Genomic DNA, 13,622 nt, shown 5'->3' with positions numbered 1-13,622 from the left:
TGCTCAAATTTGATAAGCAAATATGTCAGCCAGAAAGTCCATTTTCGCTTATCTAAACTTATTCCAACTATGCCTTAAACTTGTTTGGCACTAAGAGTAAATCTCAACGCAGGAAACACTTAAAACGCCTTGCCATAAGTACGCAAAAAGCAACATTGCTATAAATCGAAGCATTAATCTAATTTATTGTGAAATAGGCTATGGTGCAATATCAGATGACCAGAGACCAGAAAAGGTTTTTTTATATCAAGTCCTCGATCTTTTAATTGACGCCAATCTCGCATCAAATTATTACATTGTTAGCTTAGTCATTTAGATTACATTACTATTAATCTAGCGTCAGTTTCCAACCACCTTATCACCTTAGTTTCTATGTGTTTCAGTAATCTAACATCCAATTCTTTTTATATTTACGATCATGTATCAATTCGTTTTACTTTTGGCTTCATAAATACATTAAATGAGAGTTTGTGGCCTCGAAGCGACAGTAAAGCCTTTAACAAAATAGGTTTCTGACTTTGGAAGACCAAATTTAGCGTTTACGTTTTCTCCGTACCTAAAAGTGAATGCGAAGTCTCTGGCCCAGTTATTACCACTAGCATCTGGAAATATTCTGACTAATAACTGCCAACTTATATCGGAGTAGTTTTTTCCAATGGGAGTTAATGTATAAAGTTTATCAATGCACACATCGCACGATTACTTTGACCGAGATCACAGATTGCTCTGATTCCAGAATGATCGTCTAATGGTTGCCTTAGGTGGACTATTTTTTCTGCAAATTAATAAAAATCATAAATTCATAACATACCATATCCACTTTCTTTGTACCGCGTATATATCCAGTCAATCCTTTTAAGGTGAGGTAATATGAGACCAGACTTACGTTTTCACCAAGCCATAAATTGATTTATATTGAGTGTACTTTCTGCATAATTGGTTTCTGAGCTTTTTATTGACTTTTATTACAGAGCGTTGTTAAAAGATTTTTAATATAAAAGGTATAAAACTACTTACAACTTCTATAAATAAGGTAGTGTTTAACATTTTATTTCTTTATTTCACATATTCAATTCTTATAAAGGAGCACTTAAATGGATTTGTAGAGTAATATTATGTCCATACAGATAATATCTATATGAATATGGTTTTGGTTAAATAAGTAACTGTACTGTACAATCTTATATAAGTTATGAATTTGTACAATCCCGACAGTACTTTTAAGGTATGACGGAATATAGAGTTTTCTTTATTTCCTTTTACAATGTGACTCAGTAAAATAGTATCATGAGCTTATAAGTTTTTTTTTAGAAATTATAGGTTTTATTGAACTCTACGAAAAATTACTTTAATAATCTAGATGCAATGATCAAATAAATGTCTTTTGTTTCTCTATTTATTTCTTTCCTTACTCTAACGGTTCGAATACCTACTGATACAGCTATGTATGTATTTAAAGTGTCCGTCTCAGATCTGTATAGCCTGATTGATTAACACGCTACCAGTCTTTTGTGTCGTCCAGTCGAGTAATTGTTTGTATAGTAAATGCAATGTTTTTAAATATTTGTGCTAGCTATTGAACATACATTTCTATAGCAACAACGGACATAGCATAACAAACCAGAAACTGTTAAGTTATACAAATTCATGGATTTTAATTACCAGGTTAAGAAAAATATACAAAAGAATGAGATGGAAATTTAAAAAAAGATTCCCCACAATAATTTGCGAAGCTATTGCGCCAAATACTTGCCAATCAAAAAATATTAATTATGAATAAAACATCGGCAATACGTCCATACATCGTCCCAAGATCTTGACAGCCATTGTATAGAGGTTTGGTTTTATTCATCGAGTAACAAGCTTAGAAGCAGACGATAAACTATACGAAATCTTGAACCTTGTTCTCTTATATTACCAAGCTTTCTGTTGCCAAAATGTAGATGTGAAAAGTAGATTACAAATTATGATTATCAACTTCAGCCTTTTTATTTATAGTCTCTGTTATGACCCACCACGATGCTATAACGCGTGTTGACGTTCTATTAAACTTAATCTCATAGAACACTCGTATAAAGTATTAAACTTAATCTAATAAAAAACTCGTATAAACTATTAAACTTAATCTAATAAAATACTTTAACAGGTACTGAAGGCTGAAAAGTTTAGACTTTACACTGAACTTGAGTAATGTCAACATCTCTTGTGGAAGCTCCGGTGTATGAGCGAAAAGTGCGTAGAGAGTACATTGCCGAAGATCTGTATGGTGTGGAGTATAAAGATTGAAGATATTATAAACACCAAACAGTTTTTCCTGCTTTTCGCGGAGTATAGCAAATAAAGCTTAACTTTTATTATTTATGTAGTTGAATTTATATATTTTTTATATTTCGACCAAGTGGTCGTGTACATTCCGTTAGTCTCCTCAAGAGAATTGCATGCTTTTTGGTCCGTATTAATGATTTGTTCGTCGATTCATCACACAACAATGCGGCGAGATGCTTTTGTCACACGTGAACCGCACTGTAATTAAGTTAACAAAGTGCTCGTGAGGGAAGATTGATGGAATGGACGACTTCGAGTTGATTGAACTGTAACATGGATTGTTTTCTTTAGAGAGTTGCCCTTTTACCCGAGAGTTTGTAGTGATGATGGATTTACAAAGTGTCGTAATGCATTAGAAGATTGTCCGGAGATATACTCTTAATATAGGGCTCATTGTGGACAGATGAATTCAGATCATCATATCAACTATTGATAACCTAAAAAATACTAGTCTTGTGTGAAACCTTCTTTAACTCTATCATATATGACCGTTGAAGATATGATAAAGACTTCATTATTTGTGATTATTGAAAAAAAATTACTTTTAACTTCCAAGGTGTTGGAAGGGCGACCCCGCACAGGTAAACGCAGTGTTGGTCGGCCCCCAACAAGGTGGACAGACGACATCAAACGAGACGCTGGGAGCCGCTCGAAGCAAGCGGCCCGTGGATTTTGGAACTCTCTACAAAAGACCTATGTCCAGCAGTGGACTTCAATCGGTTGAAGTGATGATGATGACATTGAATGACGATAATATACTAATAGCACCGTCTAAACCAAAAAACTTGCATAGTGGGGGAATAACGCTTTTTCCTTACGCGATGTGTACCTGTTCACGTGAACCACAAGTTGCGTTAAGGGACTTCGTTTTAAAAAGCTCATATCTTTTGTGGTCAAGAATCAACATAAAATTTGAAGTGATCAACGTATCTAAAGAAGTTCCCATTCCAAAATAATCGCGTAAAGAGATATTTTTACTTTAACTTGTCAACTTTGCGTAATCTCTTAACGTAACCACTTCGCATTCCATACCAGGTATAATACAATGAGTTCTCCGCAAAATAGCAACATCGAATCCCGCGCAACATTATGCCTATATTTGTTCGGAGAAGTAACGGTGCCTTGTTATATTATGCGTTATTGCGAGCGCGCATATATCAGGCCAGACTAATGGGGGTCGGGCGGTCTTTTTGTCTAGTATCTTTGTACAAGAGTGAGATTACGTTAGGGACTTTTGATCTCAAAACTTGGTAATCTAGGAACTTGCTGTATATGGACTTTCTTCATAGACTAATTTCCGTTTTAATGAAACCTAGGACACGCTTAAATCGCTTGCGTAATGATTTGGCTGATGCGTAGAGACGAAAAACGTTTAAGCAACTCTTAGATGATGAATAAGGAAGTTAAGCGCCATCTTAAGTTATGACACCGATTCGGCGCGGCGCGGCGGTGTGTAACTTTTAGGGACACTTGACAAATAAAAATATAATAAATTTAATAATTATATACCCATTTGAAAAATGAAATACATATATGATAATACAAACACAATACCACATATGGTGGCAAGAATCATAGACAATTTAGGTTAAATGTGTTGTTCAATCAAAGCGATTGGTGAAAGGTATGCCTGGGAATTTTCTTTGATTAGACGTTACTTCCATAGATATTGCTTTTTTCGTCATTAGTGAAAACGGGCATAAGTTTTCAAGAATATTAATTGCAACTGCTTAAGACTACTCAATCTTTCCTTTGGTATAAAGATTACTTTTTGCTAGAAGCATAGATCGCTTCTTTCAAAACGCTTGCGAAAACAGATACAAATCGGCTGTCCATTAGGTCATAATTTTGCACCTCCAAACTAGTTGAAAATTTCAAAGTCCCTCACGTATGTGATCATACGCTTAGAAGCAAAATTATTCTGAAAGTTTAAGAGTGCACTAGTGAGAGACCAGTGTGGACCAGTCTTGCTCTTTATGCGTTCAAGTTTAAGATTGTAATGGAAGAACCTTGTGTAACAATTGATGTATTAAACGAATATGCAAAAGCAACTTTAATTTGCTTATCTTAAATATCTTTTTTAAAGCTAAAATGTAGTTGCAGTTGCAGGGATTCGGGTATATTGTGTACTTTAAGCAGATAATAAAGTTTTCTTAATGGATATTTCGCTTTTTTAATTTGGATTGTGCATTAGCCTTAGGAGCCTTTCGTTTGCTATCTTGGATTTCACAACCAAATACCTCAGTAATTAGAAAGCTTTAAACTTTTCCCATATTACCTTCTTACCTTTGAACATAACGCTTTTGTGATACTGTACTGCCATCTTTCTCAAACACGCTTGTCTGTATGTCCGTCAATCGTTGACAGTGGTAATTAGACTTTTGTAGACCGCAAAGCCTTATGCCTTATTTCAATCTTTGTTCCCTCAGCAATGAAGAAAAGATAATGGTGGTTGATTCATACATTAATCATCTTATAACTGTTAAGTCTGAGACGCGTCGCCGCTAAGTATCTTTTTCATTCCTTTGAGAGGCTCGCTTAACTGTTCCTTAGTTACAAAAGGTAATTTATTGTGGATTTATTACACCTCTCCTTATTAAGTTTTATTTAGCTATTTTTTACATCTTCAATGTACTTAATGTTTTGTTTGCGAATGCTAATGTTGCTATTTTCTTCGTTTATTCAACAGTCGCATGATTGTCGGTGTTTGATATCATGCCTGACTAGTTTTTGTTTCAAATTGTAGTTTAAATATCCCGCTACTTATTATTATTTATGATTTCTGCCGTTAATGTTTTTAATTCCTTATTTAATCTAAACGATTCAATCGCCTTGATTTAATTAGGGTTTATTTTATACAACCTTAATGAAACATTTTTTTTCTATGCTTGGCGATAAATAGTCCCCATAATTATGAAAATTAAGCTTAATTTGCTATAGTCCGCGAAAAGCAGGAGAATCTGTATGGTGTGATTTATAATTTCTTCAATCCTTATACTCCACAATAAACAGATCTTCGACAATGTACCCTCTACGCACGTTTCGTTCCGAAACCGGAGCATCCTCAGGAGAAGTTGACTTTACAATGAATAATTGTTAAATGAATTCCTTCCATAGCCTAAAATAAACCCTCAAAACTAGAATTCGTAGGTATGTGATATTTCACAGAAACTCTTCAGTCTAGTATTATCATACAAATTCTGTATACAACGTTATAGTTTATCTCTCCGTTCATACATCGTTGTATGGACCAGATCAAAGGCGTGTCAGACGGATGCGGCAATAGAGAGGGCATCCGCAATTACGCTATGATTTGAGGCCCCTATTATGGAATACCGGCTGGAGCGAAATGTCACCTTGCCCCTCTTTTTTCATACAAAGGAGTCAGACAACGTGGAGGTAGGTCAATAGTTCACAATCCATTCATGCAAACGTTACATAGCCATACTTTCGTGGCATATCGATTCGAAGGGGATTCTCGTTCGACGAGTCTTATTTCAATTTTTTCAAGCTACTTCATGTTAGTAAAGAAATGTTTATTAAGTAATCGCGTTTAAAAGGTAATTCCGAAGAATCGCATCGTGGCATTGAATTTGATAATCTAAGTTCTCTCATTTACCTGCAATAAAGAGTCAGAACAAATAAATAAACAACAAAAGAATAATTAATGAAATTTGACTAGTTTGCTTATCAATAATAAAGCGAGACACTTGAATTAAGAATATTCCAGAAACGCATATGAGCTCGGCATAGAGGGTGAGCACCCTTACATATCAGATTCACGGCGTATTAAACACACATATGACAACAATCCACGATGTATCTTTATAACGATAAAAAAATTATTAATTACTTAGTGCTATTCACGTAATCATTAAAAAAATATTGAGCATAGGGATTACAGATAGAGTTTCTAGACACGTATTACATCGTCTAGCGCCACCCACTCTCTGCTGTCATTTGACAGCGGAGCATAGTGTAAATTAGCATAAATTAAAACTGAACGGTACATCGCCGATGATGGCTGTATTATCTACAATCTGACCGTTTTTCGGATACCGTTCAACCGGAAATGCGACCTGCGAGACGAGAATTTAACTACATCACCCAATATTTAGATTACTCAAAGATATATAGCAACTTTTAATACTTTTTGACGTGATTTCATTACACTGTGACAGTATACACTAATAAATGATGAGTAGATTTAAAAGATTGTCAGAAACATTCTAGAAGTTTACATTATTACCTATAAGAATAAGAAAAGAAGTAAATGGTGCACAGTGCTGAATACAAGGTTAAATTATAGGTAATATGGTGGTGGGTTATTCGATACTGACTGACCGTTTATTTTTGTCGTGTCGGACAAGCTTTATAGCTATCTCCGTCCTCTTGGGGAGGACTGAGTTTATCGTATACCTTTGTAAAAAACACCACAGCCCACCATATCCCTCGTTAGCTTTACTAGACGTTGTATACCTCCAGGACGATCCTGACTGACCTTGAATTTTATAACCTTAGACATATATCAACAATCCATTGAAGTTTTGATGCTTTCGCAAATACTCACTGATGCAATAAACAGTCTTTCATCGAAGCGCTATCCAATGAATATAATATGCTACTTTATATTAACTGTTAGCGTCCAAATTAAATATTGACCTTTATTAATAACACAAAACTTGATAAACCGTAATTACTTAGATTGGTTTACTAGGCTGTGATAACAAAGATCTAATTATAATGTGTAGTTATAAGTGATAGACTTTACTACGAGGGAGATATAAGGTGTTGTGCACAAGTGAAAGCTGGTTTATTTAGGTATAATAACACAAGATGACAAAAGGCCTGATAAAGTCATCACAAAAGCCTCCGTCTTCTTACATATTTGCAGAATAAAGTAGCCACTGTGCCCGCAAAGATACCTACTTAATCGCGTGATCGTCGTAGAAGCGGTAAAAAACACAAATCAATTAAAGTTAATTGACTTGGCCGACTATTAGCGATTTTACGCCAAACGCAACATATTTGACAGTGCGATGGATATCGATTTCGGAGGAATTTTAATTGCATATCGGTGTCTTTTATAGCGAATTTGTGAGATAGCCATCTTGGTTTCGATTGTTCAAGCAAAGCTTCTAATCGCACATTAACTTTCAGTACTGTTTGACATCGGTATGCTGTTTAATTGTAGAGATTTGCCTTAAAAATTATTCATTGTAAAGTCAACATCTCCTAGGGATGCTCCGTTGTCGGAGCGAAACGTGCGTACCCTACATTGCGAAAGATCCGTTTCGTGTGTAGTATAAAGATCGTAGAAATTATAAATTACACAGATTCTCCTGTTTTTCGCGGAGTATAGCAAATTAAGCTTAATTTTCATTATATATCATGGAATTCCGCAAAGTAACGCTTGCCAGGAGCAATATTCTATCCAATATGGTGGCATTGTTATTGAAGTTCTACCAAGTTGTTTCGAATTAAACGTAGTTAATTGGTCTAAACCTAAGTTTTAATTATAGAATTTTATAGTGTTGCGTTTATCTATTGAGAAGTCCTTAGGTACCAGTTCAGGGTTTGGAAAACTGGCACTTATTCACTCCCCGTGCCACGGAGAGTACGATAAGTTGTCAGTCCTGCGCCTGATCTTTTTCCGGTCGTCTTAGAATTGCCGTTCCATCTTACAAAGAGACTAAGGGAATAGAAAGTGAACCTGTGTTGAACACACTTGTGTACTACAATGTCTCCCGCGTAGTTGGAAAATCTATCTGGAGATTGATCACCGTGCCCGAAATTGTGGTCTAGGAAACTGTTGCATTGAAAACATGCAGATATCTCACAGAAAGTATTTACCTAAAAAACTTTACCTACACGTTCTAAGCGGCCAGTTTAGCAAGACTAGTCAGTTTGGATTTGTTCAAGTTATCAGTATGCTAATCGGACGGATGTGATCGTATTGGCTTCTCACGGGCCATTTCGCGGAAGCGTGGTTTGTGGGCGATTTTTTTTTATTTTTAATTTTTGCTCTTATCACTGGACCGTTCCCACGGCTTGTTAGCTGTTATCAGTAACCTCAGTGCTAGCTCGCAATCGACGAGTCGTTTTCGAGTACGGGAATACTTTAACGACGGAGTAAAATAGATCTGACTAGCATTGCATTAAAGCTCGAATTTGCCTACAACTATTTAGCACGGGCTTTCGCCAGAACGTTTGTAAAACAAAACTTTGAATTACAGGATTTGCGACTCTAATACAAATTTAATGAGGTCCATTTTACTTTGAAGACACAAAGTTCGATAATCGAAAACGACGCCTCGATTATGAGCAAGCAAGTCTTGTACTAAGGCCACATCGTTGTATGTATTACAGTATTGAGTGCGCAATGGTTGTAAATGCTGGTATAAGTTTATTGCTTAAATTCACAGCGCTCACCGCTGCAACGGGAAGGTTGTCGATTTCAGTAATAGTTATAATTAACCAATACCCTCAATCGATTTAAACACGGTATCGCTAAATCAATTGGTACCACGGCCAAAGCCAGGCCAAAGCCAGACAACCAGAAAAAATTCAAAAACTATCAATTCCCGTGGATCGAAGAAGGTCGACAAAATTATAATGCCTTTAAATTACGGATGGATACTTAAATGTATGTATTCGTATAGATTTTGCTGTTATCACTAAAGCTTTCCCACGGCTAGTTAGCTGTTATCTGCGAGTTAATGAGTGTTTTGTGGGTCAGCAACATTGACCAAGCCAGTGGCGTTAACATCTCATATTGTTTTGTTTGATTCATTGTAATTTGAGGCGCCTGGTTTTGTATTAAGCTGCTACGTTCTTTTAGTGATTAGCACGTGCAGCAAGAAGGTTCGATTCCGGGGTAGAGTGTAAAAAATAGTATTGTGTTTTTCTTTAAAAAAAAAAGCCCAGAGTTACAAAATTGGTGATTTAGTATAAGAATTGAGCCTCCAGTTACACGGTTAAAAAAGTTTTTTTTTATTCCACTACAGGTACCTAAGTGGCATCGTATCGGTACGCTAAGTCGCTTGGCAGCACGTTTAAAAACGTCTGTGTCGGTGGGGTGGTAACTAGCCACTACCAAAGCCTCCCACCGGACCCAGACCAGAGAAAATTCAGAAATAATAAATCGTCACATATTCTCAGAGTCGAGCCCGGAACCTCCCGCTTGTAACACCACAGCGCTCATCATGAAGGTCTTCAAAATGAATGGGCTATTTTCCACACATATAAGAAATCTTGCTCTGCAGTTGCCTGACCAAAGCATAAACATTTATATATATAATAGCACTATACGAGAAATACAATTGTTTTTTTTTTTAAGTATAGATATAAATGTAAATGTATCTTTGTTCACAGAAGTGAACAAAGATACATATATGCCCCTTATGTATCCATATTCATTTCTAAGGACAAGGATACATTTATGCAACTATACTTAAAAAACAAATTGTAATAATTATGTAAGCAAATAAAACCATTCGTGAATTTAAGTTTAAGAAAAAGGTAGAGAATGAATATTCGAAAATAAAAAATTACTTGCCAATCAATAAACCTTAAAATTACACACGGAAGTTTCCTCTTTCCCAATATCTGTTATTTTACTCTAGATGGAAGAGATTAACCCTCTAGCTGTAATAACATCTCACTGAAATAAATAACGTTATTAAAAATATTATATCGATGATTTATTAAATCATAAAAGTAACTCCATCTGTTGCACATTTCCGAAGTAAAAACATAACTTTATCATCGTGGATTTATATCACTTATATCAACGCTATTAGTAATCGTCAAATTAAAAGAAATCGTCCCGAACATTAATTTCATGTCAATTTAACGAAAACCGGCAACATCCATCAGCACCCCTAGTATGAATTTAGGTGCATCTTAAACGTCGGGTTAACGAATATCAAAACGTATACGTTAAATAAAAAGTTATATCGACATAAAACTTATTGTTATACTAATATTTTAAGGTCGTACGTTGCTTACTTAGCAGTGGCTCAAGATAATAGATATATGAATAGAGTTCAACTTTAAAAACCATGAGATTTTAAAGATAAAATAATATTGTTTTATTTACTTGTAATGTTATCGTTATTGTTTTTAAATTATTTCGCTGATTGCGATTGGTTTGCTGTTGTCCTTTAAGGAGTTCCTATATCTCCAAAGATCTCCAGAGTCAAGTTACCCAACTCAACTTTGGAATAAAGTTAATCGGTAGAGTTTAATATAATTGTCAAACTTTTTGCGATCCTCCATATAAATGCTGGATGTGGCGAAAGTTTGACACTGAGACAGACCAATCCTCACCATGACCAACATGATGGTTTGAATTCAAAAATAATAACGAAAATTAATTAAAGTTTAACTTATATCGAATGGATACATGAGTTCCACCTAGAGATGCTAAAGCAACTCTAAAAATAGAAATAATTTTGTCTTCTTAAATTATATTCTTTGTTATTATTATAATATTATAAAATATTAAATATTTTTTTTTGATTTTATTCTATTCAGAAGTATAATAAAGACAAGGTTCCCAATGTTATGATGTTTCGATATTTGAATACCATAGTCATTTGCGAGTAGTATTTCGTACTAGGGGCGCAGTGCCTTTACCTTAAGGTCGGTGACAGCATGCGACAAAAACAATAGCTGGCTCTATAAGGGAAGGTAACTTCGCCCGGTTTTTATCACAGACTTTGTATGGTGTTGCAACGTCGGGTACTCGAGAAAAAAACCCGACTCGCGAAAGTCATTTGCTTTCGTTTAGGAACGCGCACTTAAATCGATATGTAATCGATTTTTTTGCTACTTGTAAAACGATACGGCCGGCCGTAATTGAAAGTTTTCGTTGGTAAACATACAATTTGGATTCTATTCGATCGTGTTATCGATCTAATGAGCGTCTGATTGGGATCTCGTAAATTGTTCTGCATCAGTTTAATTTGCGTCAATTTGCTAATTTGCCTGATGTATTCTAAAAAGTTGTCGCATAGTGTTTTCTATCATCTGGAGTTTAAAGATAAAGTATTTATTAAAATCCATTGATTTTCTTTCAACACGTGTCCTGCATATAAACTGCCCTCAAACAATTTTGTTGGGACTGTAGCTATTTTTAGGGCGCTGCCTGATTCTTTATTACATTTTAATTCTTATAAGTAATACACATTACAATATTTTTACACAATCTGTAACTTGACAGCCCTTGTTTCAATCAATGCTAGTTGGGTTAGCATTTTACTACGAATTGCGAGGCCTGGGTTCAGTTTTAGAGTCTGGTACAAACTTTGGTATTGGGTTTTTCTGTTTATAAATTCTGACAAAACTTTTGCATTTATTAAAAAAACCTAACTAAAGCATAAAAATATTATTTGCATTAAATTATCAAGTTGTCAAATCTATATCTATATATAAATATTTATATCATTCGACAAACATTCATGAGAAAGTCTAATATATATTTGGGTACCTATTTGGCTACAAGTTTGCATTGCACTTAAAAATTACTGGATATATATCGAAAGCTTTCAAATATTTGATCATTCTAATAGCTTCGCGCAAATTTTCCGCAGTTCGCGATAATATAAGTTCTATTTTGATAAGGACCATCATTCTATAGTTATCGGTTTAAAAAAAATATATTTTTTTTAAATATTAGAGCTCGCTCTCATGTACTCTGAAGTCCGCGTGGAATCAAAGGTCTATCACATAAAAAGACTCGATGAGGATATTCTTGAACTGCGATATGATTTAAAAAAAAAAATCAGTGCTAGCTAGTTGTTAATTGTTCATATTATGCCTGATAGTCATTACAATTTTTCATAATATTCATGAACGTAATATATTTGATGTTAATGTAATTTTCCCAAAGTAACTTGTTGTTTTCCGCTCGCTTGAAATTTTATAATTAATATAATTAATTGAGGTTCATAACGTTATGGTATATATATGTATGTAATATATACATAAAATGTGTAAATGAAAACCGAAATAATACTCAGACGCTTTAGAGGTCCTGGTCTCTGAAACTTATCTGTGAAACCGAAACGCTAATAGTTTTTGAGTAAACCACTGCGATAAGTTTTACTGAAACGCATCACATACAGCCCTAACATGACGTGCAAAATAAAAATCCTTATGAAATACACGTATGCACCCCTCTCCAGTTATGAAATCAGGGTCACGGGCATACGATATCTTTATGTTAAAGCGTTTTAAACGAGTTTCTAATGAGTCCACAGATACTGATTTGATATTCTTTCATCAACTTGTTTAATGTGACAGCCCTATATTACACTGTGTGTAACTAGATGGCGCCCCTTTGGTACCATATTAATTCTCGCAACCGATTTCAGCTGGACAAAAGTAAGTCACAAGCGGCTGTGATATAGAAGATTATCAGGAATTTAATGATCAAACAGATGAGCAAACTTCAATCTCGGCTTCGTAAGATGCCAAATGTAACAATGTAATTTCTAATTTCAACGGCAAATTTACATGGTGTACATAACCCCTTACGTTTTAAAACTTTAAAAAATCTTAACACATCAGACATTTTATGTTCTCAAAGCACAAAGGCTTTCTTTTTCTTAACAACGATATTTTATGAGAAAATAAAATATAACATTTGAATAGTTAAAAAGGCAACGGACACCATTTCGACAACGACACCGCAACAAATAATACCGTTACGGGATACCTACATCGAATCTTATCATTTCGTAAACAAACTTGTCAGATCGGGACGGACGGACGCACGTGCGTGGGAACGTATTTTTTGGACAAATGTAAACATAACAAGTTTATTGACTTTCACGACTTTTTATACGATATAATATTTATAATTTAACGATCTTTCGGTAAAGTGAGATTTAATTTAATAGGTCAATAAAAATCCTTACGATAACACGATTTCAGGTGCCACTATAGAGTAAAGTCTACTGAGAGGCTTCGGCCGGGGCTAGTTACCGATAAATATGTGCTGCCAAGCAATGGCGTGCACTGGGTTTTTGACCAGGGTATGCATAAATCAGGTGCTTGGCATAAAATTGTAAAATTCCCCTCCAATACGAGTTACATTAATAAAATTTATGAAAGTATTTAGCAACGTGTGCGCATTAACTCACACACAACTATACATATTGTTGATAGTTCTTCATCATCATCATATCAACCAATTAACGGCCCACTACAGGTCACGGAACTCCTCCCACAATGAGAAGGGGTTAAGGCCGTCGTCCACCATGCTGTCCCAGTGCGGATGACGGTGGACT

At 35.0% G+C, this 13,622-nt stretch overlaps 1 protein-coding gene across 2 annotated transcripts in view; it reads left to right on the top strand.

The window, feature by feature from the left end:
• LOC120637694 (neurogenic locus Notch protein) overlaps nucleotides 1-13,622 on the top strand; it is a 192,642-nt gene that overhangs the window by 55,269 nt on the left and 123,751 nt on the right. The gene's annotated exons all lie outside the window — the stretch shown is intronic.

This window comes from Pararge aegeria, chromosome 4, assembly GCF_905163445.1.
Source record: "Pararge aegeria chromosome 4, ilParAegt1.1, whole genome shotgun sequence".
Classification (NCBI taxonomy): Eukaryota; Metazoa; Arthropoda; class Insecta; order Lepidoptera; family Nymphalidae; genus Pararge; species Pararge aegeria.
The sequence above is the reverse complement of the archived record's forward strand: the minus strand, read 5'-3'. Positions and strand labels throughout refer to the sequence as shown.